This window comes from Suricata suricatta, chromosome 6 (genome assembly GCF_006229205.1).
Source record: "Suricata suricatta isolate VVHF042 chromosome 6, meerkat_22Aug2017_6uvM2_HiC, whole genome shotgun sequence".
Classification (NCBI taxonomy): Eukaryota; Metazoa; Chordata; class Mammalia; order Carnivora; family Herpestidae; genus Suricata; species Suricata suricatta.
The window spans coordinates 47,460,704-47,482,571 of record NC_043705.1 but is presented as its reverse complement, the minus strand read 5'-3'; positions in this window follow the sequence as shown (position 1 = coordinate 47,482,571).

Genomic DNA, 21,868 nt, shown 5'->3' with positions numbered 1-21,868 from the left:
ATCATTATGAGGTACAATTTATAGCTAACCAGTAGCCAAGGACACCAGGTAGATGTGCACAGGCCAGTCTGAACATCTGAGCCCATGTTCTTGACTACAATGTTTTAAAATACACGCACAACAGAAAAATTTTAAATTAGATATGTAAAAAGGATAGCAAAACGAATTCCAAACACATTCACTCAGAAACAACTTGACAAAACCTCTTCTATACACATCACACATACACCCACAACTCAACAAAACAGGAGGCATAGATCATGCTTAACATTGTTGTATAAGCTTTGTATTTTCATTTGAAATACTCGGTGGAGGTCTTTCACATCTATATATGTCTTCCACATTATATTTAGTTACTATTTCCATTGTTAGCCCTACACCATAATGTACAGCCAATCCTCCTCTGGGACACTTTGGTTCTTAGACACAGTGCAGAGATAAATACCCTAAATACCCTGACTTGCTATACACATTTTTACATCCTTAAGATAAATCACTAGAAACAAGGTATAGATTTTTCACGTATCACTAAATTGCCTTGATGAGTATGAATTTTCATTCCCATCAGCGACGAATTAAAGACTGTCCTCTTCCCCATGCCAACACTGGGTGTTAGCATTTTATCATCTCTGCCAACTTTAAAGGGGAAATAATAAGATCTCACTGATCTCTTCTTTGTTCTTCCTTACTTAGCACTAAGACAGGGCATTTTTCATATGTTTTGGTATTTTTATTAGTGCTTTTGTGAAATCTCTACTCCTGTCCATAGCTGATTTTCTTTCAGGGCTCATCATATAGAAATCATTTGCCAAAATAATGCATTAAATATATTTCTACCAATTTTTCCATTTTCTTTTTCATTTGTAAAATTTTCAACAGCAGAGAACTTAAAATGTTTCTTTTCTTCTTTGGTTTCTGTCATCATCATCATCCATAAAAAGAATCTCCCTCTAAGGTTATAAAAATACCTAAGTTTTTTTCTTGCACCTCAAAGTATGTTTTACATTTCAGTATTTACTTTATTTAGCATTTATTGGTGTAAGATGTACTTTATTTCTTATAATTTATTAAATCAAATGTCCAAACACCATTTACAAAACAATGGGTAAATTCATTACTTATTTTTTAAATTACTTATTGATTTTATACCAAAACTGTATAGACACTTCTGTTCATTTCTAGCATCATTGCTCTACTCCACAGACTTCTCTCCTGCTTTCTCTGCTACAATTATCCCTTTTAGTTATTCCAGCTTTATAAGCCATATTAAGGTCTCAGGAGACAATCTTCCCATCATTATTACCAACTGTTTATTCTTTCAAATGCATTTAATAACTATTCTATCAGTTGCCCTTCCAAAAAAAATGGCATTGTTGTTAGAACTCTGTTAAATTATTAGAATAATTTGGAAAAAAAAAAACATAGCCTTACAATTTGACTAAATTGTTCCTTCTAGGAACGAGCAAAGCATGGCTACTCAAGTTTTATTTTTCTCAATAATGCGTTCACTTTCTTCACATATATAATAATGTGTGCTACTTTGTGAATAAAATTATCTTCTCCCTGTTATATTTTACAACTATTATGAAACTTAGACATAAACAAATGGAATCCAAGTTGCCCTCATTCTGACAAGGGTGAAGCTGATGTGCAAAGTCACACATTTCATGTGCAATACAACATGATACATTAACAGTCTCTAGGACACATCCCTGACGATGTGCCCTCTCTTCCCCATGTCTACCATCATCACCCTGGTCCCAGCACCTGGGACCAACTCTGCCTGGGCCATTATTTTTATAACTTCCTGACTGACACTCCTGATTTTACACTTCTCCTTTTAACCGATTCCTTGAATTTCAAAAATGAACAAATCATATCACTCCCCTGCTTAATACCCAGAGGGGACTCTTAAATCCAAATGTCTCTTCTGGCCAACAAGGCCCCCCATGACCCTGTGTACCTTCCCATGTACCTTCCCAACCACACCTCCCACATGCTCTCCCTTCCCAGTGTCTCCAGCCTTCGGTCAGCTCCCCGCACCAACCCCCAGCCTAATATAATTCCTAGCACATAATAGGTACTCAAGATATGTTCGCTCTTTCCCCATTCCTGAACTTTTACTCACAAACCAACATGTTTACCTAGTTGCACCAGGAAAACTAAGGAATTTAAGTGTCCAGAGAATCTCAATATTAGGTTAAAAGAGACTTTCAAAGTAGGGACAATACAGGAAATGCCGCCATCTGAGGTAGGTCTTTGTTTCAATCTGCTTTCTAAAATTCAGAAGGGATAGACAAGACTTTTCAGCAAATTATTCCCTACCCTAAATTGAACATAGAATGAAAGACAAGAACAATTCAAACAAGTCAACAACAAACTTCATTTTGCTACAAATCAACACAGTTAGGGCCTTTAATCTTAATGCCACATTAGGGGGAAATACTCACTGCTCAGATGTCATATGGCACACTGGAAGTATAAAAGCGGGCATTAAACATACTCCCCAGAGGAGGATCCAGAATTCAAATAAATCGATGATTATGGTTTCCTAGAGCAATTTTACTGAGTTTCCATGAGCCACCAACATTAGGGGAGTACATAAATTATGTAAGGCCATAAAGTCTGACACAGTAAAAGTGGTTCATTCTGAAAAGGGAAATGAAATCTGTGACCTTGACTATCAAAACACCACCATTGATTTTTTCTTTTATTCTTTCCTTTGGAGTTTACAATTGAGTAGCCAGTTCATTTTGCTTCCTCTTTTGTTTATACTTTTGGGGTTTAAGCCCATGGATACAAGTTTCCTAAATCTTAGGAAGGGAAGGCTTGTCACTGAGAAGGTCAACAATCCCTGTTGGTGGTACCATTCCAATCGCGAGTGGCCCTTCTTAGGCTCAGGACTCACTTCACTTGAAATACTACCTGGAAAGCAGTGGGCACAAAATTACATCACACTGTATTATGAAGAGATTATATGAGCCCTTTCTTTTTTTTTTTTTTTTTTTAACAAACACAGAACATATGCTTTCCCAAGAGGTACTAGAGAAGAACCAGCCAGCACCAGGAAGGACGAGTAGCAGCCAAGCATGGCAATTGAGGATGTGGATTCCAGAACGTACTGCTGGGTTTGAATCCCTGTTCCACAGCTTACTAGCTGTGTGATTTTGGGCAAGTTGCTTTACCCTTGTGACCCAGTCTTCTTGTCTGTAAAATCAGAGAATAATAATAGTGCCTACATCATGGGTTTTAATGAGTTAGGATTTGTTAAGAACTCAATAAAGCCTATTAAAGGCCTTATATAAACCCAGTTACACCTCAAGGGAGAATGTTAATGTTTTTGTTCTGTGCATTTGTGTCTTCAGTGAGAAGGGGAAGGATAAAGCCTTCCCCATGGCCTTAGAGGAGTGAGGAACAGGGACTCTCTCCACCTTGTCCCACCTTGCTCCTACTTTGTCCCACAGGGGGAAGAAGCAAACATGAGGTGTCCACTCACTTTTATCAGTGAAAACGTGACATCAGTGAAATGAATAAAAATCTAATCCCACTTGTCTTAAAAATCAAAAAAGGACACAGAAATTGAACCTTAGGTTCTTGGGTTTCCAGGCCTTCCTGCCACTTCCTATAGGTGTCATAACAAACTGTGACCCTATTTTCAGGGCATAGATGCTGAAGGTAAGTAGCCATTGCTTGGCGGCCAAGTACAGAATATCAAAATGTCCACCTTCAGATGGCCCCCATAGAGTCAAAAGAAGTAAAATAAGACAATACCATCCTAATGCTGCCAAGAATATACAGCTGTGGCATGAAAAAGAAGTCTTCAAATTCTTCAGAGGGTCAATTTGCCCATATCTCACAACTCACTACCACACTGTCTTAACTTTTCCCCGAGTATTAAATGATCTCTTTGAAATCTGAAAATGACTTCCAGGACATGGCATGAGAGCAGCCCATCTGCTCATCTGCTCAGAAAAACATTTTAATAAAATGACTTTTATTTTTAACCATGAGATGGGAGTGCTTTCAAAACTAACGTTTGGAGGGAGAACAGGAACCTAATTGGGGGGCTGACCAGGGAAGACTGGTCACAGGTATCAGGCTAGTCCAGAGAAGCCGTGGGTCTCCCAAGACCAGTGCAGGCTCTCTCTACCTAGAGGATAATTCAGGGAAGTGAGAACAAAGACAGCATCGGCCCATTCATCATGACTGCAATAATGAATAGCCATACTGACAATGGCAGGGAAAAGCAGAGAAAATAAAACGTTTCAAGATGGAGAGGTGGTTAGGAAAACTGCATACTGCTCATTTTTCTTTAGGAAACACCACGGAGAAAAATGAAGTCTTTAACTTCTGATGGCTTCCTGTAGCTAAGCCACAGAAATCTAATTGAGAGACTCTGGTCCACAGAAATCTGCTGTCTGCTCTGGCTTCAGAATCATATTATTATAAGCCTTTGACTCGATTACTGTAAGAAACAAAGAATTATTGCTACAGCATCATTATGTAGACTGTACACCCAAATGATACTGTTCTAATCTCGGTTTACTAGTCTTTCCTCATTATCTCCAGTGACCAGATAATGGAGAAACCTCAGGAGACACTGTATTCTGTTTGGTTCTGGGTTTTTTCCAAATGTATTTTGTGTTTCCGTGGTAGAGAAGACACAGAATTTAGTGCCTGTGTAGCAGACAAGAGACATTTACTCTGGGAGAGCACCGTAATATGACTGACACTATAACACATCTTTTTATCCTTGGGGTTAGTAAAGATGTTCCAACCACACATCTTCTCACCTGTTGTATCTGCCATCAGAGACGTGCTGAGACCCTGCAAGTGCACCGCTCCATTTGCTCACAAAGTTTACTTCTAATAATATACGCACGAAATAAACCCCAGCCCAGAACTAGGTCTCCAGCTAGTTTTATACTTTTTCATTTTCTGGCCAGTGGCAGGTATGACCAGTTTGACAAAGCCAGCGGGCTTTCAGAGGAGGGAGAGGCAGCCGAAATGGAATCTCCTATCTCCCTCTGACTGTTAGAGTGACTTTATTCCGTGTTGCCTTAAACCTCCGTCTCTTGTTCATCAGGAAAATCCCCATGACAAACATCACCGCCTGTGGTGGCCTTCACTAGCTCTCAGAGCAGAGAATGATCCACACCTTCTCCTGTGCGAGCAACCCCTTTGCACAAAGCTTTCTTTCACTTGTCACTTCCAATTACAATGATCTCCCTGCAACTCTGCTTCCCCAGTTTGGCCTTTGAAACCCTAGCACCTAGCCCAGTGCCTAGCTCTCAGGAAATGTTCTCTGAAGAAATGAATGGATGAAGAAACTAATCAACCAAAGATGGCACTCGAATGGTCAGGAAGCCTCAGGAACATAGCATGTTCCTGCCAGAAGTACAATTCTCTCAGTACATATGCAGTTGATATTACAACTGTAAAAAGAGGACTCCCAAAGGAGCACGGTCATGTTTGATTAACCAAAGTACCCAGGATTGGTTGGTTATATTAGCTTAATCTTCTATGGCAGGCAGTTTACTTGGCCTGGCGGCGGGTGGGGGATTAATAGTCACTACATCAGCTCAAGGAAATAATAATAATGCTGCTGCCGCTGGCAGTAAGGGAACAACCAGGAAGGAGCACTACAGGTTAATTCACCACTTATGAGCAGCATTAAGACCAGGTTTTAATGTTTTTTTATTTTTGAGAGAGACATAGGCAAAGACAGAGACAGAGCACAAGTGGGGAAGGGGCAGAGAGAGAGGGAGACACAGAATCTGAATCAGGCTCCAGGCTCTGAGCTGTCAGCACAGAGCCTGATGTGGGGCTTGAACCCATGAACCGCGAGATCATGACCCAAGCTGAAGTTGGACGTTTAACTAACCAGGTGCCCCAAGAGTAGGTTTTTATTTCTGGTGGTGGCCTGGTTCTGCGGTTGGGCAGGGATTTCACAGGTGTTCATTATTCTATTAAAAACACTAAACTACACATGTCTTGAACTGAAGATTATGATCAATGACCAATAAAATTCTGTGGTAAAATAAAATAAGAAATAAAGGGTACAAGTCTTCCTCCAATGTATAATTCTCAATCTAATAGTATAATTATCTACCTTTGGATAGCACTTCAACTTAAAGAGCACTCATTGTTCTATTTCATGTGATGATTTAGATTTTTGTCTATATTTTAATAAAGTCCTTTGTTAATATAGAAAGAGGTAGCTAGCACTCTATAACCATAAGAGAGCTGAACATGCGACCTAATACTTTAATTATAAGCAGATGTTCTGTTTTAGGGACCATTATAGTCTCACGACCCATTCGAATCTCACAATAAACTGTGTGAAACAAAATTAATAAATCAATCAACAGGGTTCTATGATATTCAGACAAAGTTTAAAAGGAATTGTGAAAAGCAATACAATCCTTATTTTCCTTCGTCTGTGAGCAATGTCCTTCGTTGTCATAAAAACTAATCCTAGTTAAAGTTCAATTCAGAGGACAGAATTGAATTAATCAGTGTTCCAACAACAATAACAACAATAAAATGAATAAAACTGAGTGATGACTTTACACTTGCATAAGGCTCTACTGTCTCCACAGCATTAGAATCTGTATTTGTTACCAGTGCTGGGATCATTGGGTACATAGTCAGCAGAGCAGAGGGCCCCGTGTGAGGCGGGTAAATATTCATGAGGGACAGTGGTCATGTTAATGAACCATCTCCAGTGGTATATGTCATTCACTCAGGTCTCCGTATGAAATCTGACCATAAACACTGCATTTTATGGCGCGCTTAATACTCACCTACAGAGAGCAACACAATGAACAGGAATGAAGTTAGAATTTAAGTAGAGAGCGCCTTCTACCCTGTGAGGCTGTAAATGGTGCCTCAGCAGAGTCAATTAACTCCAGGTTCAGAAGGAACCTTGACTGCAAGAGGATTGTTTTGGTTTTTGCTTTTTGAGAGGCAGCGGGGTTGGGGCTGGGGTGGGGGACGGGGGGGCGGGTAGGCGGAGATGGGGGAGAGGGAGGATGCCAAGGCTCCGCGCCAACAGCACAGACCTAACATGGAGCTTGATCTCAAGAACCACAAGACTATGACCCAAGCCAAAACCAAGAGTCAAACACTCAACTAAATGAGCCACCCAGGCGCCCTGAGGATTTTTAATCATGAAGAAAATGGCATTTTGCTATGTTATTCTAGTGACCTCTGGGTCACAATTTAAATGTGTCCTATGAAAGGCTATCGTTCTGCTGCCTCTACAGCAACTCTTCTAAAGGGGAGTCTCATGGACTGCAACCTGCATGCAGGGACCTTAGAGAAACGGCAACGTCACAGAATATGGATTAAAGAAAGGGCTTTATTGAGGAAAGGGGGGTCTTGCACAGCTAGGCAAGAGGAGAGGAGAAGAGGAGGGGTCACTTTGCCCCACAGAAAGTGGCCAGGGCACCCTGCTAGACAAGCACTGTGGCTTTTGTCCAGTAAAAGGACCCAACCCCCTCTCCTCTGTCCCTTTGTTAAGGACATGCAGGAGAAGGTGGCCTTGTTACAGGAAGTGCAGACGGATTCCTGTCGCTAGGTGGGCTGTGTTTAGAAGCTAACTTTACCAGAGTTGTCCAGGAAAGCTAGCCACCCAGCACCCAGCGATCTTGAGGCCCGTGTGGATTGCAGGCACCCCTGCTGGGAGAAAAGTCACCCACCCTGTGAGCAGCCGAGCTTGGGCACCACAGCTCCCCCTGGCAGAGGGAAGCCCCCAGGCCCAGCTGAATCATTGCCTAGGCAACCCAGAGAAGGCGTCAAATGTCCTTTGCAGATACCTTTCCTTGCATCACAGTGGGACCCATCAAAGCCTGTAGAAGACTGAAATAAAATTTTGCTAACATGAATCCTTTGCTTCCCCTGTGTCTTCTTGATTTGGCCAAATTAGACTTTGACCAACAGGTTGTAGCTGATGCCAAATAAAGCAATCTGTATCTTCCTATATGAAGAGGGCATCGCTCCCCACTATTCTGTCACTTCCCAGGAATAAGGGTAAATATTTCTCTACAAAGCAATCAGAAGTCCTTGGCTTCCTTTTATTTTGTAATCCTACTACCAGTGCCAATCATCGGAGCTCCTGACCCACACACTGCCTCTCCCTCACCATGTAAGAGACCCGTGGAGTGTGTGCCCTCTGGGACTCAGCCTCAGGGTGCTAAGCTCCTGACCCAACCCCCTTTTGCCAACAAAATGTACCTGCTTCAGGCCCCATTCTATAACCATACATGGTGACTTGATAGGCAGATAAATCAACCCTCTTAAGCTTCTTCATGATCTAGTGTGCAGCGCGCAATGAGTGATTAAGAAGTGAGGAGGGTTCCGGGCACTCAGAGAGGCTGTGTGTGTCGGGGAAGGCTTCCGTGTCCCTCACTTTCCGCCTGCGGTCCTTTTTACACTTGGCCTCGTCTCGGCTTGCTGCCAGACGGGAGGCTGGACTGTAACAGCCGATGAGGCCTCAAAGAACATACTTCAAGTCCTTTGGTGAAGTTCCTATTGGCTTTTGGTCCTGATCTACATAGTCCAGCCTTTCTCTTTTACATTTTGCTATTATTTATTGCACATGTTATTGCTGCAAAAGACTAACTTCCTTTACAGAATCAGGTCTTGTGTAAATAAATTTGTAATAAATATACACTTTGGGTGTTGTTTCCTAATAACACCCAAAGTTGTTTTTGGTGTATATGAATCTGAAAAATGGAGCGCTGGGCTCAAGTTCTTGTTGATTAGCTATTAAACACTTAGCTTGCTACTAACAATAACAAAACAGTATACTGAACATGAACCCAAAAATCTGTTCGATTCCTGATCCTGCGTTTGGTTATTTTCCCCTAAATTTCCTTTTTCCTCTATTTTTCTCCACAGTGGGGAGGAGTGGGGTGTAATAAAAAAAGAAATGCAAAAGGTGCACACCACAGGAAACCACCAAAGACCGCGTAATTCTTGGCAACCCTTTATGGGCAGGGAAAAACTTTTCTGTAGGAAAAAAAGGAACTATCATACTGAAATGATTTATTAACTGATTAAGTACCAAGATAAGTATGACTCAAGTCTCATTAACAAGCCAGTATGTAGCCAACCCTTCCAACCTTTTTATGAGACCTCTTAATATTCCTTAAGGTGAGTTTCCTACGGTCTAAAACAGATTGCTTAACCTGGGGCCCAAATCAACACAACACTCCCAAGTACGCCCCCAGCCCTCCGGTTGAGGACACAGGAAGTGCAGTGTGGACCAGCTGAGGCACCCCGGGGAACAAAGGCAGCCTTGGAGAATCAAGCAGGTACCTGTCTGTGCTTCCTGCGGTCTCCAGGAGCTGGGAACGAGACCAAGGCACACCATGCTTCAACTGCAGCAAAACACAGATGGCAACAGGGCAATGGCAACACGAAGCAGGTGGCACTTTTCTGACATCAAAGAAATGATCCTGAGAACACAGCCAATAGGCTAGAAGATAAACCACACACCTTTCTCATAAGCAAAAACAGTCCCCAAGCTGTCTGCTGATTCGGGTCTTCTGATTCCCTTCTCTGCAGTGGGCATGTGAGATCCCTTGGTAACATACAAGAATGACAAATGAGCAAAGAAACAGCCAAATAAATGACACTCCCGTCACTGTTTCAGAACCACTAGAGGACACAGTTTGCAACTGCAGCATAAAGCCCAGGTCTGCCACTTGTCAGAATGCTTCTTAGCTGCTCTTACTTCTTTATTAGTCAGCCTCAGGCTGGTACAAGACTTGTTATCACACAAGGAGATTCTTTCATATATATGATATATATATATATATACCATATATCATCTATATATATATCTCAAATTAAGAATTTAAATCCTTTGTGATGCACCCCTCTGAGATTATAATGATTTTTTTTTCTTTTCAAATATGATGTCACATTCAATTCTGATAGCCAGAGGACACAGGGAGATCTTTTCTCATTCTTAAAAATTATCAAAATGCTTGAATATTTTAAGTATGATTGTATGATGAATAAATAACAAAAATAAATAAACAAACAAACCTAAATAAAACACTTAGCTTCCCAATACACTGTGGAATTGGACACCAAAATCAAATAACCCACATATGCAAAAGTACTATATGTGTAAGAAACAGGCCACCTGCTCCAGAATACGCTCAGGGGGATGACCAAAGTCCACCCCCCCATGACACTCCCTTCGCTCACACCATCACCCGCACCCCACACAAAATCCCTCCTTCCACAATGTCCCAGACAGACACACAGGGATCTCCACAAAATAGAGGCTTAAAACTACTGCCCTAAACAGAATTCGATTACAAAGCCTAATTCTAACATACAACTCTTTCAGACACTTCAAAACAATAAGGAGGATTTTTTACATTGCTGTAGGCTCAGGTCCTGGCAGCGTAGAAGAGTATCTAGCATGTATCACTGTCGCTAGAGATATACACTCCCATTAACATAACTTTTCCCGAAGCAGGAATCAGTGGATTTCTCTATCATGGATTGTATTTCCAGCTGGGTCAGTGCCTCTGTAGTAGGAGTTACCTGGCAAAGAGCAAGCTGCAGCCGTCATGACCGACGCCTACTGCTTCCGCTTCGGTAAACAGTCACGGAACATGCTTTGTGGACGGTGGGAAGTGTTGCAGGTAGGCTAAGACAGAAGTTGTTGAAAACCGTGTGCGAGAAGTAGAAAACAGACATACGTGTGTGTCTGTGTGTACTAGTCTATCGATAGCCCTCATCTGGTGGTAGGGGAAGGAGGTTTCTTTTTCTTTCAAAGAGATCCACATTATGTTATCAGGCTCTGTCTAAATACAATTTGCAAGACAGCCTAGACCTTTTCCTTTTCATTTCCTTGCATTTCCTCCCTTGAGTAATTTCTGAGCTCAACTCCTGATTCTGCCACACAGTGGCTTCGTGACAGGTGACAGGTCACTTAACTTCTCAGAACCTCCCTTGGGAATGGAGATATTAACATCATCTGATTCAGAGAACTGCTGTGAGGATGAAATAAGGGAACATCCATGTAAAGTTCTGGGCGCTTCTACTCACTTGTGTTAGCGAACTTTCCACTCCCGCCTTTCCCCAGGAGCAGGATCATCTGCACCATTATACGAACACCTTCCCTTCAAAGTACAAGCTTGGAAAATAGTGGCTTTTCATCTCTCTACCCATCAGTCAATGATACTCTAGACAAAGAATGCACAAACATGAAAACATTCACTTTTAATAACAATGGTAGTGGCATCAGGGGAGTCACATAAGAGACAATATGTTTTAAAGTAAGGAAGTATTTTCCAAGTACTGTATTAACTTACCAGCTTTCCACACACCAAGTTCCCACAGCAGTCAAGAACATCTGAGACCCTGCTAGCCTCATGTTTCCCCTAATGGGGCACTAATTGTTTTCAAATAAATGCCCCTGGTGTGCAGCTCTCTATTAGAATGCAAGCAGATTAAGCAATGGTAAATTTAACCCATCATTCTAATGTCCACAATGTCATGCTTCAGAAAACCCCAGGAAGGATCCGGTTGTAATTGTAATTAAACATACATAAAACCCAATAAAAATATTTATTATTTGAATTATGGCAGTATCGATCATTAAACACCTCACTCAAAAAACAAACAGAATTCTATCACGGCTCCCCGTAACAACTACTTTTCCTAAACGATTACATCTTCAACACACATGCACACACAAATAACATCACACATGCACACTCCACTCTTGTGATTCCAAGTGTTTTCTTGTGAAAGACTCTTTAATTTTGTGTTTTCCTTCTTTATTTGCAACCTATTTTTAGGACTTTAATATGAGGTGTTTTAACAGCGCCACCTTGTGGTAAGAAGCCATTTCAAATTCCTCAACCCACCGGCTCTTCCCCCACTTTTTCAAGCTTCTGTTTTGAGAGTGGTTTTTTCATTTGTATTCATTAATCATTCGTCAGCATTGGTGTTACTGAAGAAGATAGGATTTCATCAAAACAAAGTAGGCCATTAAAAACACTAACAAAAAAGCAATAATGTGAGCAGAACAGTAGAACCCGCGCACTGAAGAATACACCAGTCTTCAGGGTAAGAAATATAGCTACAAATCAAACAGATTTATTAAGAAGAAGGGAAAGAGAGAAGAATCCCAAATGGGTTTTAAAGGGAAAGCTAACCTGATTTAAAGCATTTTGACTTGTTTTCTTCTTATATCCATCACATTTTCTGCCCCGTTGCCAGTCAGAGAGCCAAGCAGCTTAGAAGAGCAAGCAATGCTTCCCAGCCACAAACAATGGAATATTAAAGCCATTGGTATTCTTCTCGCAGCAGCAGGAGCCACAGCCAGGTGCTGAAGGAATCAGTTGTTTATGAAGAAATAATCAAATTCCTGCCTTCCTTCCTTCCTCCTCATTTCTGCTTCCTCTCACATAACTACCAACAGCCCTTTCCCCAAGGGCCAGAATGCTACTTGGAGAAAATAATAATGCACGATTTTTTTCTCCTAAAACACTTCAACACTAAAAATTTGGACCTCCATTAAGAGCTTTTATGCCCAGTAGCCACTGTGGCCAGCTGATCATCAAAACAGGTAATGCACGTACTTTTTTTAGTGTTAGATAATTAAATCCATTGGAAACTTCATCCAGACTCTGAAAGCTCTTGACCCTTCCAACTTTGAAAGAGACCATGATGTGGATCCACCTGATAAAAAATGAAAAGGAGAGATGACTAGAGAATGACAGCCAGAGAACACATACTCGTGAATCTAACTAAGGGCACCCGGGCTGCTGGAGAAGCTTCCCTGAGCACAGAGGCCCATGGGAAGGTGATCTTATGATTTAAAGGTTGAAGTCAGATACACATACATGGGTGCAAACACAGGGGCAATCACCTAGCCCACCGAGCATCATAGGGTTCAACCCCAGCTCTCTGCATTGACATAGGCAAAGACATTTGTCTTCCAGGGCCTTGAACCTGGAACCAGATCCCAGAGATGGGAAGCACAAGAAGAGAGACTCAAAAGTCAAGTGGTCAAGTCTGTGCAAGATAAAACTGAGAAGGCAAACCGAGTCTACTGGAGATTTTGGTTAACAGAGAGAAATCTGAGCATTGGCAGATGACACATGAGGGTGAAATACTGGGGGGACTCATGTTGTACCTGAGCGTGAAGAGGAACGTATGGCTGGAGCAGCCAAAGAAATCTCTGAGCGCACCATTGTAATCACTGAAGCCGAGGTATTATTCCATGAATGCAGAGCCCTGGAGGGCTGCCAAAATCAGACATGCATCCTAAATGACCTTTCCAAGTCTGAGTGACTCGCAACCAGACTGGACTGTGACTGAGGAGTGAATTCCTTTTCCTTCCTGGTGACCCCACATTACTTTCCAGTAAGTTCTCCTATAGTACAATTGTTCTTTTATCTGCACAGGAAGGGTATTTGTGATTCCTTCTGGAAACTGGAGCACTATGGGTGCCAGGCTCACTGTCTTGGCTGCTGGCTCAGAGTCTGACCATACAGAGACCTGGAAGGAAGCCCAATCATGTGTGGGCTGCGATGCAACAGCCCAGCTCACCACCAGGCTGGGTGGCAGTTTTAACTCTCCGGGACCCATTAGCCTTTTTATGACTAACAAGTAGAAGTCATTGTAACACCGATGGTATTAAACAAGGGTCAGCAAATTATAGCCCCCAGGCCAAATCAGGCCTGCCATCTTGTTTGTAAATAAAGCTTTATTGGAACACGGGCATGCTCATTCATTTCAGTATTCTCTATGGCTGCCTCCCCACAACAATGGAAGAGCTGAACAGCTGCAACAACAATCAGTGGCCTTCAGAGCCTACACTACAGTATCTGACCTTTATAGGAAAAGTCTGCACACCTCTGCTTTAAAAGAAAGATTCTCAAGAGAAGGCAGTGCGGTGTACTGCAGGACCAGGAGGAGGGGACTCCAAAGGCCCAGGTTTGAGTCCTGGCTGTGGGAGAAATTATTTGGGTGTCCAGCTCTGAGTAATGCTGAATATCTCTTCTAGGCTACAAAGGATACAATAATTCTGTAACTTATGCATTTGGTAATGCACAGGGTTTCAGATGCCAATTTTACCTCTTAATAATGTGCATTTCCCCCCCAAAAATGTCTTTTTTCTATTTGTAATCCAAGGATTGTGATGTTTAAAATACTAAGTTGGGATCTATAGCTTGTGCTTAAAAAAGAAATACACACACACACACACACACACACACACACACACACACCCAGAGCAAGCCATCCAGTTTACTGGTATTAGCGTAGAGTTTCACATCCAAGTTTCTTACACTGACCTTCTATGGGAAAGGCATGTGTCTTCCAGGGCCTCACACTTGCTCAGAAAACGCGGCTGTGTCTAGGACCTCACCATCTGTAAAGCTGTGATCAAAACATCACTATCAGTTACCACCTAAGACACAGCTGTAGAATTACGGAGAAGTGTTTTTACAAAACTGAACAACTGTCTGAGCCTGTCTCCTGACTGAAGGAATAAGAATCCCTAATTCACAAAACATTTCATACTTTATAGCACGTTTATATAAATTCAGGAGATGCTATCCTATTTATTTGTATTCCATACCATCTGGCTACTTTATAAAACTTGCAAACACTCTCCAAACATCTTTCAGGCTAAGAAAAATATAACAGAGTGAGGCTGGTTTTAAGTCAGGGCTCTGACTTAGTCTGGTTTCCTCAAAAACAGAGCCTAAGACAAGATGATTTATGTCGAAAAGTGATTCCAAGGTACAGGAGTAAAGAAAAAGGCAGATGAAAGGAGGAAGGAGGAAAAGCCAGTCCAAGGACTTTTCAGTAAAATAGTCACTGATATGGGCAGCTGAGGCTCCTTCCTCCTGGGATGCTGTGAATTGCCTTGCAGAATGAGCCCCCAATGTCTTCCTGAGGATATGTGGACTGGGAAATATTTATCCAGCAATTACCACCGCTGCCCCATGGAGTTTAGTTCATGCCCACTTCCAGTGTGAGCACAGGGAAGAATGGGTGCCTGGCCTCTGCAAGCAGAAGCATCAGAGAAGCCCCAGGTCAGGAAGCAAGAATTAAGAAGGTGAGGCAAGAAGCAGAGAGGTCACAGGGCATGCAGGTGTCACAGCAATGGCTGGAGTCAAAACTTAGGCTAAGAGTACATAAGGAAGGGCACAAGAAGTGACCCATACAGTGTGGAATAGGTAATGCTTGAATTTTACTCCTCCATCCTCTCAACACACCATCAAGTAGGTTAGCCTGATCACAGTATTTTTTCATCCAAAATCAGAAGAGCACCTGCCTCATGCTGGACACCTGTAATAAAGAGATAAAGACACTCTCTTTCTCCTCAAGGAGAATTCCATTTGAAAGGAGGAGAGAACTCTGAAAACGAGCCATTTTTATGCATTCAGAGCAATACCACCAGTTAACATGCCAACACAGACCCTCCAACCTCCAAGGGATGGGTAGCAATGAGTGGAGGCCTGTACAAAGGAAGACTTCTTGGGGATTCAGGAGGGCACTTGCCATGATGAGCCCTAGGTGAGGGATGGGATTGTTGAATTGCTATACTGTACACTTGAAACTAATATTATACTTTATGTTCACAACACTGGAATTAAAATAATTTTTTTAAAAAAGAGAAGTCTTCACAAAGAGGGTGATGACCAAGAGATCTGAAAGGACCAATCGGAGCTTTCCGGGAAGCAGAACAGACTTATGCAGAGTCATGGTGGTTGACGTCAGAGTGAGTACAGGAAAATACAGGGACTTTAGAAAGGATGAAATTTACCCAACATGGGGGGAGATGATCAGCCATAAAGAGGCAGCAGGGCCCACACGATGACACCCTGGGACCCATCTTAAGGACCTTGAACTCCCTTCTATTGACAACGGCAGGAACATGTTAAGATTGTGAAAAAGGAATGGAGTTATTCAATTCGTTGTTAAGGAGAAAGGTAACTCTGATAACATCATAGAAGGGAGTTTATATCATCTCAAAGGAATTTCAGAGGTAAATTAAACTCTGTGTATCTTGATGATCCCAAGATTAAAATAACTCAGCTTTGTCAAACATGTCAATTCATAGAACACACAATAACCTATTTTCCTGTAAATATACAGAACTTTATGGCTAAATTTAACACAAGACTTAATGAAAACCATTGCAAGCCTTCATCAAAGCAGAGACTTTTTTGAGAGTGTAGGTCTGTTATTTATTATTTAATGCTTGCAGCACCGTAATGCAGGTCTAGAAATAATTTAAACCACTGGCTGTTCTTTGGCTCTTAACTTCTGCAAAAGCAACATGAATATTTAGGAAGACTAGTGGTAGGCCTCAGTCCAGAAACGTAGGTTTTTCCCACCCTGCTGACAAGAAAATCAGTCAGCTGGGTTTTTTGTTGTTGAAACCATAAATGATGGGTATCTGATAAAGAAAGGTGACTTCCTCCACTTAAATTCAGCAAAATGGTAGCTCTAATGTTCCTTCCACAACTGTGTGTGTCCAATGTAAGAGGCAGAGTCCTATCAGTGAGGAAGGCAAAGATGTGAAAGTGAACATGAGGGGACAGACTCAGAAATGAGAGAAAAAAAACCTTGAGAAAGGACCACAGACTTGCTCGCCCTCACTTTCCACATTGTCTAGAACGAGCAAGCACCCCACTCTCCCTTTGCCAAACTGTCACAATAAGTGGTGTGGATGTTGAGGGGCCAGAAACAGGATCTGTTTCTAAAGAGGTATCCGGGGACCATCAGCTACTGTGGGGGCTTACTCATTCCCCTCCTTTAGCCAAGACCTTACTGCATCTCAGAGCCATCGGGTAAGACCTATGGACCCTTTCTTTTTTCTATTTTCTAATATATTTAAAAATATAAAACTATGCTGAAACACAAATACCAAAATATTAAGAACAACTTTTGTGATATACGAATGCATGTGCTTCTCTATCAGTGCATTAATTATGAAGATCTAATGGTGACTCTGATAACTAGCATAATATCATTTTAGTGGTGAGCATAAGTGATATTTTGAAATATCTGCAACATTGTGAGGCGATAGGAAATGTCAGTGATTTCTGTTGGTGACAAATTCTCATGTGCTGTGTGAAAGCACATGTGTAATGTGTAATACCGTGTGGTCCACTGCCTCCTAATAATTGATACATATGCTAAAGGTCCATTGGAGCCTGATGAAACTAAAGGTCTAATTCCCGAATACACAGATGAGTCTGCTAACCACACTTCTGAAGGTGTGGCCTCTGTGTTTCAATCCTTTTCCTAGAAAAAAAAAAGAGCAACATTAATTTCAAAGAATTCCTAAGATCTCCATATGACAGAAGTTGTAATTATTTATAATTAAATGGTGAAAACAGGTATAATAACTAAAAGCTACCACAACTTTAGTTACTTTGCATTTGATAAATTATAAGCACATCTTCATATATTAGATCTACAACAGTGCCCATAAACCCAGATGTACAAGACTGTATTTATTCAGGCTACAGACAATGCATTAAGTTCATAAGAATTTAGAAAGCTGTGTTTTAACATAACTGATGTCTGTTTTGAAAAAATATATAATCTCAAGTATAAAGTATAGACTTTGGCTTCTTCGTGTAAACCCTGAACATATTAACTCAGTTCTCTCATCTGTAAAATGGGTGTTAAAATTATACCAACTTCATAAGATTACTGTGAAAAGTGAGGTGAACTAAAGAAGAGTTTTTCTAACCTATGGGTTCTAAATCATTAAGCAAGACATAAAATCCATGAGCATGTCACAATCAGCATTTTTAAAATGAAAGAGAATAAAATGGGAAATAGCAAAGTGTATCACATACTGTAAAAGTATTTTGTGAAACTTTTATTCTATAAACTATTATACATATATCCATATATATCCACATATATCCATATATATATATATGTCCTGCTGTACAACATTAATTTTTTAACAGTGAATCATGAAAGCATTTTTCCCTCCTGCAGAGGAATCAGATGAGCAAGAGGAAAAATAACAATGGAACTCTACAAAAATAGGATAGAGTTTTATTTAGCTAACCTCAAAAGAACACTTGATAGATCTTATCCGGTCATAACTCATCATATGACCTCACACAAGTTATTTAACTTCTCTGGACCCCAGCTTTCTAAAACCTAGGATGATAATAGTAGTTACCTCATAGGGTTGTTATGAGGATTCAATTAGTTAAATGTAAAAAATGCTTACTATGCCTGGCACATAGTAAGCACTCAGTAAATGCCAACTGTTATTATAGTTACTGCTATTATTATTATTACGACTGTACTGAGTATACACAGAACTACAATTCATTTTTCTACTTCCCCACTTAGCTTCAAATGACTTTTATCTTTTATTGTTATTCCTACAGTGAACAAATGACTTTCTTTAAATCAAATAAAAGACTGCAAAAAACTTCATTTTTAGGAAGTCCTTTATACATTACCACCTACATTCTTCTTTTCTCTGAAATCAAATTATTTTTCCAGAGTTATTTTTTTATTTTTGTCTTGTGTGGCTGATACAGGGTGTGTGTGTGTGTGTGTGTGTGTGTGTGTGTGTGTGTGTGTGTAAAGGTTCACATCCCAACCATATGCTGAAATTTTATCAGGAGACGCAAGGTGCTAATCCCAGCTTTCTGGATGAGCTGCTTCCTACTTTGACGTGGAAAATACCATATGGAATTGCTGAGACCCATGCAAAGGGCAACTGAGCTTTTCTAATATTCACAGACATACTGGCCCCTGGACTAAATCTGGGATTCAATATACCACAGCCCAATCCCCTGACAGTGCCTGTAAGTGCCTGACTGGAAACAGATTTTCAGGATGACCGCCGAGTTTCTAAATCACATTACCCTTTTGTCAAGCCACACAGCAGGTAAACAGTAGAATAATTTAGACCCTCAACATCAGGGTAAAGCACGCAATCCAGAGAGGAACCAGCCTCTCCAAAGCTGCACTTCTGCTTTGCCCTCCCTTGCACAGAAGTGTCTTAAAATTGGGAGGCACACACCACCCATCCACAGAGAGTCCGGTCTTGTTCGGCTCGCCAGCCAAGGGTTTGGGGCACCCCCCAGGAGACACCTCATCCAAATCCCCACACTCTGTGTCTCCTATAAGTCTCCAGAGGTAAACATTTCTGACCCAAAGTAAATAAATTGCCTACAGGGCTAGGCAGAATCTCATGAGAATAAGTAACTGCAACTAAAAACAGAGCCAAGAAAAATGGACAATAGCAGAAAGGGTTTTTCCCAACTTTTCAAAATCAAAATTTTCTAAAATGAAAACTGACAGACCAGTACAACCAGGATCTGTATACAGACCACACAGATGTAACAGTGGTTTATGTATTTCGGCATTATCTAAGTATATATGTATCCACTCGATTGTGTGTGTGTGTGTGTGCACACGCGTGCACGCGTGTGTGTGTGTGTGTGTGTGTGTGTGTGTGTGTGTTGAATCATTTCAAAGTAAGTTCCTGGGGCACCTGGATAGCTCAGTCGGTTAAGTGTCTGACTTCAGCTGACATCATGATCTCATGGTTCATGGGTTCAAGCCCCCAGTGAAGCTCTGCACTGACAGTGAGGAGCCTGCTTGGGATTCTCTCTCTCTCTCTCTCTCTCCCTCCCTCTCTGCCCCTTCCTGACTCACGCTCTCTTTAAACAAACAAACAAACAAACAATCAAACTTGAAAACCAAAAAAAGAAACAAAGTAAGTTCCTGATATCAGGACAATTCACCCCTAACTATTTCAGCAGGTCTCTTCTCAGAATGAGGACATTCTCGCATATATTCTCCTATCCTATTGATAGAATAGTCATACCTAAGCAAATTAAGAAAAATTCCATGATAGCTAATATTAGCCCACATTCCCATCTCCCTCCTCATCCCAACAATTAAAGCTCCGTGACTGCCATCTGTAAGCCCTCTAACACAGAACAGTCCTAGCTCTTGTTTCAAGGACCCTGGCTCCTGCATACCTCCAGCCCATGTCCAGCAGGGGCAGTAAACGGAACTTCCCATCACACTCGGAGGGGAGAACAAGCCCCCAACCCCGTCCCCCACCCCACTAAACCCTCAGTCACGTCTCCGCAGCCATGCTAGCCCCCTTGCTGCTCCCAACATGCCAACAACATGTCCAGCTCGACATGGCAGCCTGGACTCCTCCCTTTTCGGAATGCTCTTTGCTCACATAGCCCAATGGGTGCCCTCCAACCCCCTGCAGGTCTTTGCTCAAGAAAACCTTTCTTAAACATCTTAATTAAAACTGCAAACCACCCTCCCCACTGTATTTTTTCTTTCCAGTGTATTTCCCCATCCAGCTTTCCAGGCATTGTTTCTTTTGCTGCTTGCTGGTCTCGCCACCTGGAATACACACTCCTCCTCCAAGACAGGGTGTTTGTGTGATATGGTCGTTGCTGTGTCCCCAGCTCCTATATAAGTGTTGGGCTCTACTCAATCAACAGATCTTTATTAAGACCACTGCGATGCTCCAGACACCAGCAGGGCATCAGGACCTCAAATGCACTGCTCAAAGCCGACACAGCCCGGTCCTCCAGTCCCTGACTCCCCAGAGCGGTGGTGAACCCAGTGCCCAGCACTGAGAACAGCTCTCAGAAGTCAGGTGACCCCTGAGGCTGCACAGAGCAACTCCTGAACCCTGCCATTTGCTTGGAGCAAGGGCTGACTATAGAGCTGGTTGCTGACGTCCCACTGCTCCCCTCATCAATCCCATGGCTGCCTGTGCAGGCCTCCCACAATTCACCTGGGCCTAACCACTCCTCAGTGTGTTCCGGTCAGGAAAACGTACCCAGCCCCACCCCCGAAGGACCACTTTACCTGCTCTAGTCACCCATCCTCCCACTTGTCTGCCTTGAGGCCACTGCACTGATCTAAGACACAAACACGGCCAAATCGTTACTTCAGCTCAAAATATTTCACTGGCATTCCTCCTTGCCCAAGATAAAAAGTCAGCACCTTTGCCTGATACATACGCAAGCCAATGCTCATTCCAACCACCACGTGTGACACCGCTATGTTATTTTTAGATCCTGGAATATCCATGTTCCTTACACCAGGCCCTTATTTATCCCTGCGTCCAGCATGTACCTCTGTACCCACCCCATCACTTCCGGTTTGTGGTCCTGGCAAACTTCTACCCTTCATCTCAAATCCTACCTCCTCTTGGAAACTTCTCTGACTCCATAGGTGAACTTGAACACTCTCTTCTGTTTATACTCAGGGCATTTTGTCTAAGTAGAAAACCAGGTTAACAATGACACCGTTACTAGTTTCTCTACCTGCTAGGTAGATCTCAGGGCAGTCGTGGAATACATACCCTGCAAAGGGCTTAGGCCTTTGCACCTTCCTGTCCAGACAGTCTTTGGCAAAATACTAGGTGTTTATTATTTTTAATTTTTTTAATGTTTTATTTATTTTTGATAGAGAGGGACAGAGCGTGAGAGGGGGAGGGGCAGAGAGAGAAGGAGACACAGAACCAGAAGCAGGCTCCAGGCTCTGAGCTAGCTGTCAGCACAGAGCCCGACGCGGGGCTCGAACCCGCGAATGTGAGATCTGACCTGAGCCGAAGTCGGAGGCTTAACCGACTGAGCCACCCAGGTGCCCCACTAGGTGTTTAATAAATGCATACAACTTGCTCTAAGTGGCTGTTTTGCCCTGGGCTCGGCTGTGTGTTCAGGGTCTTGAGGATCAGAGCTAATGACCCTGATCTTCCCCATTCTGATTTTATGGCTCAGGCGGAGAGTTAATGATAAATGTCCTCATTGTTTCGATTTGCTGAAACAGTACGTAAACCCCA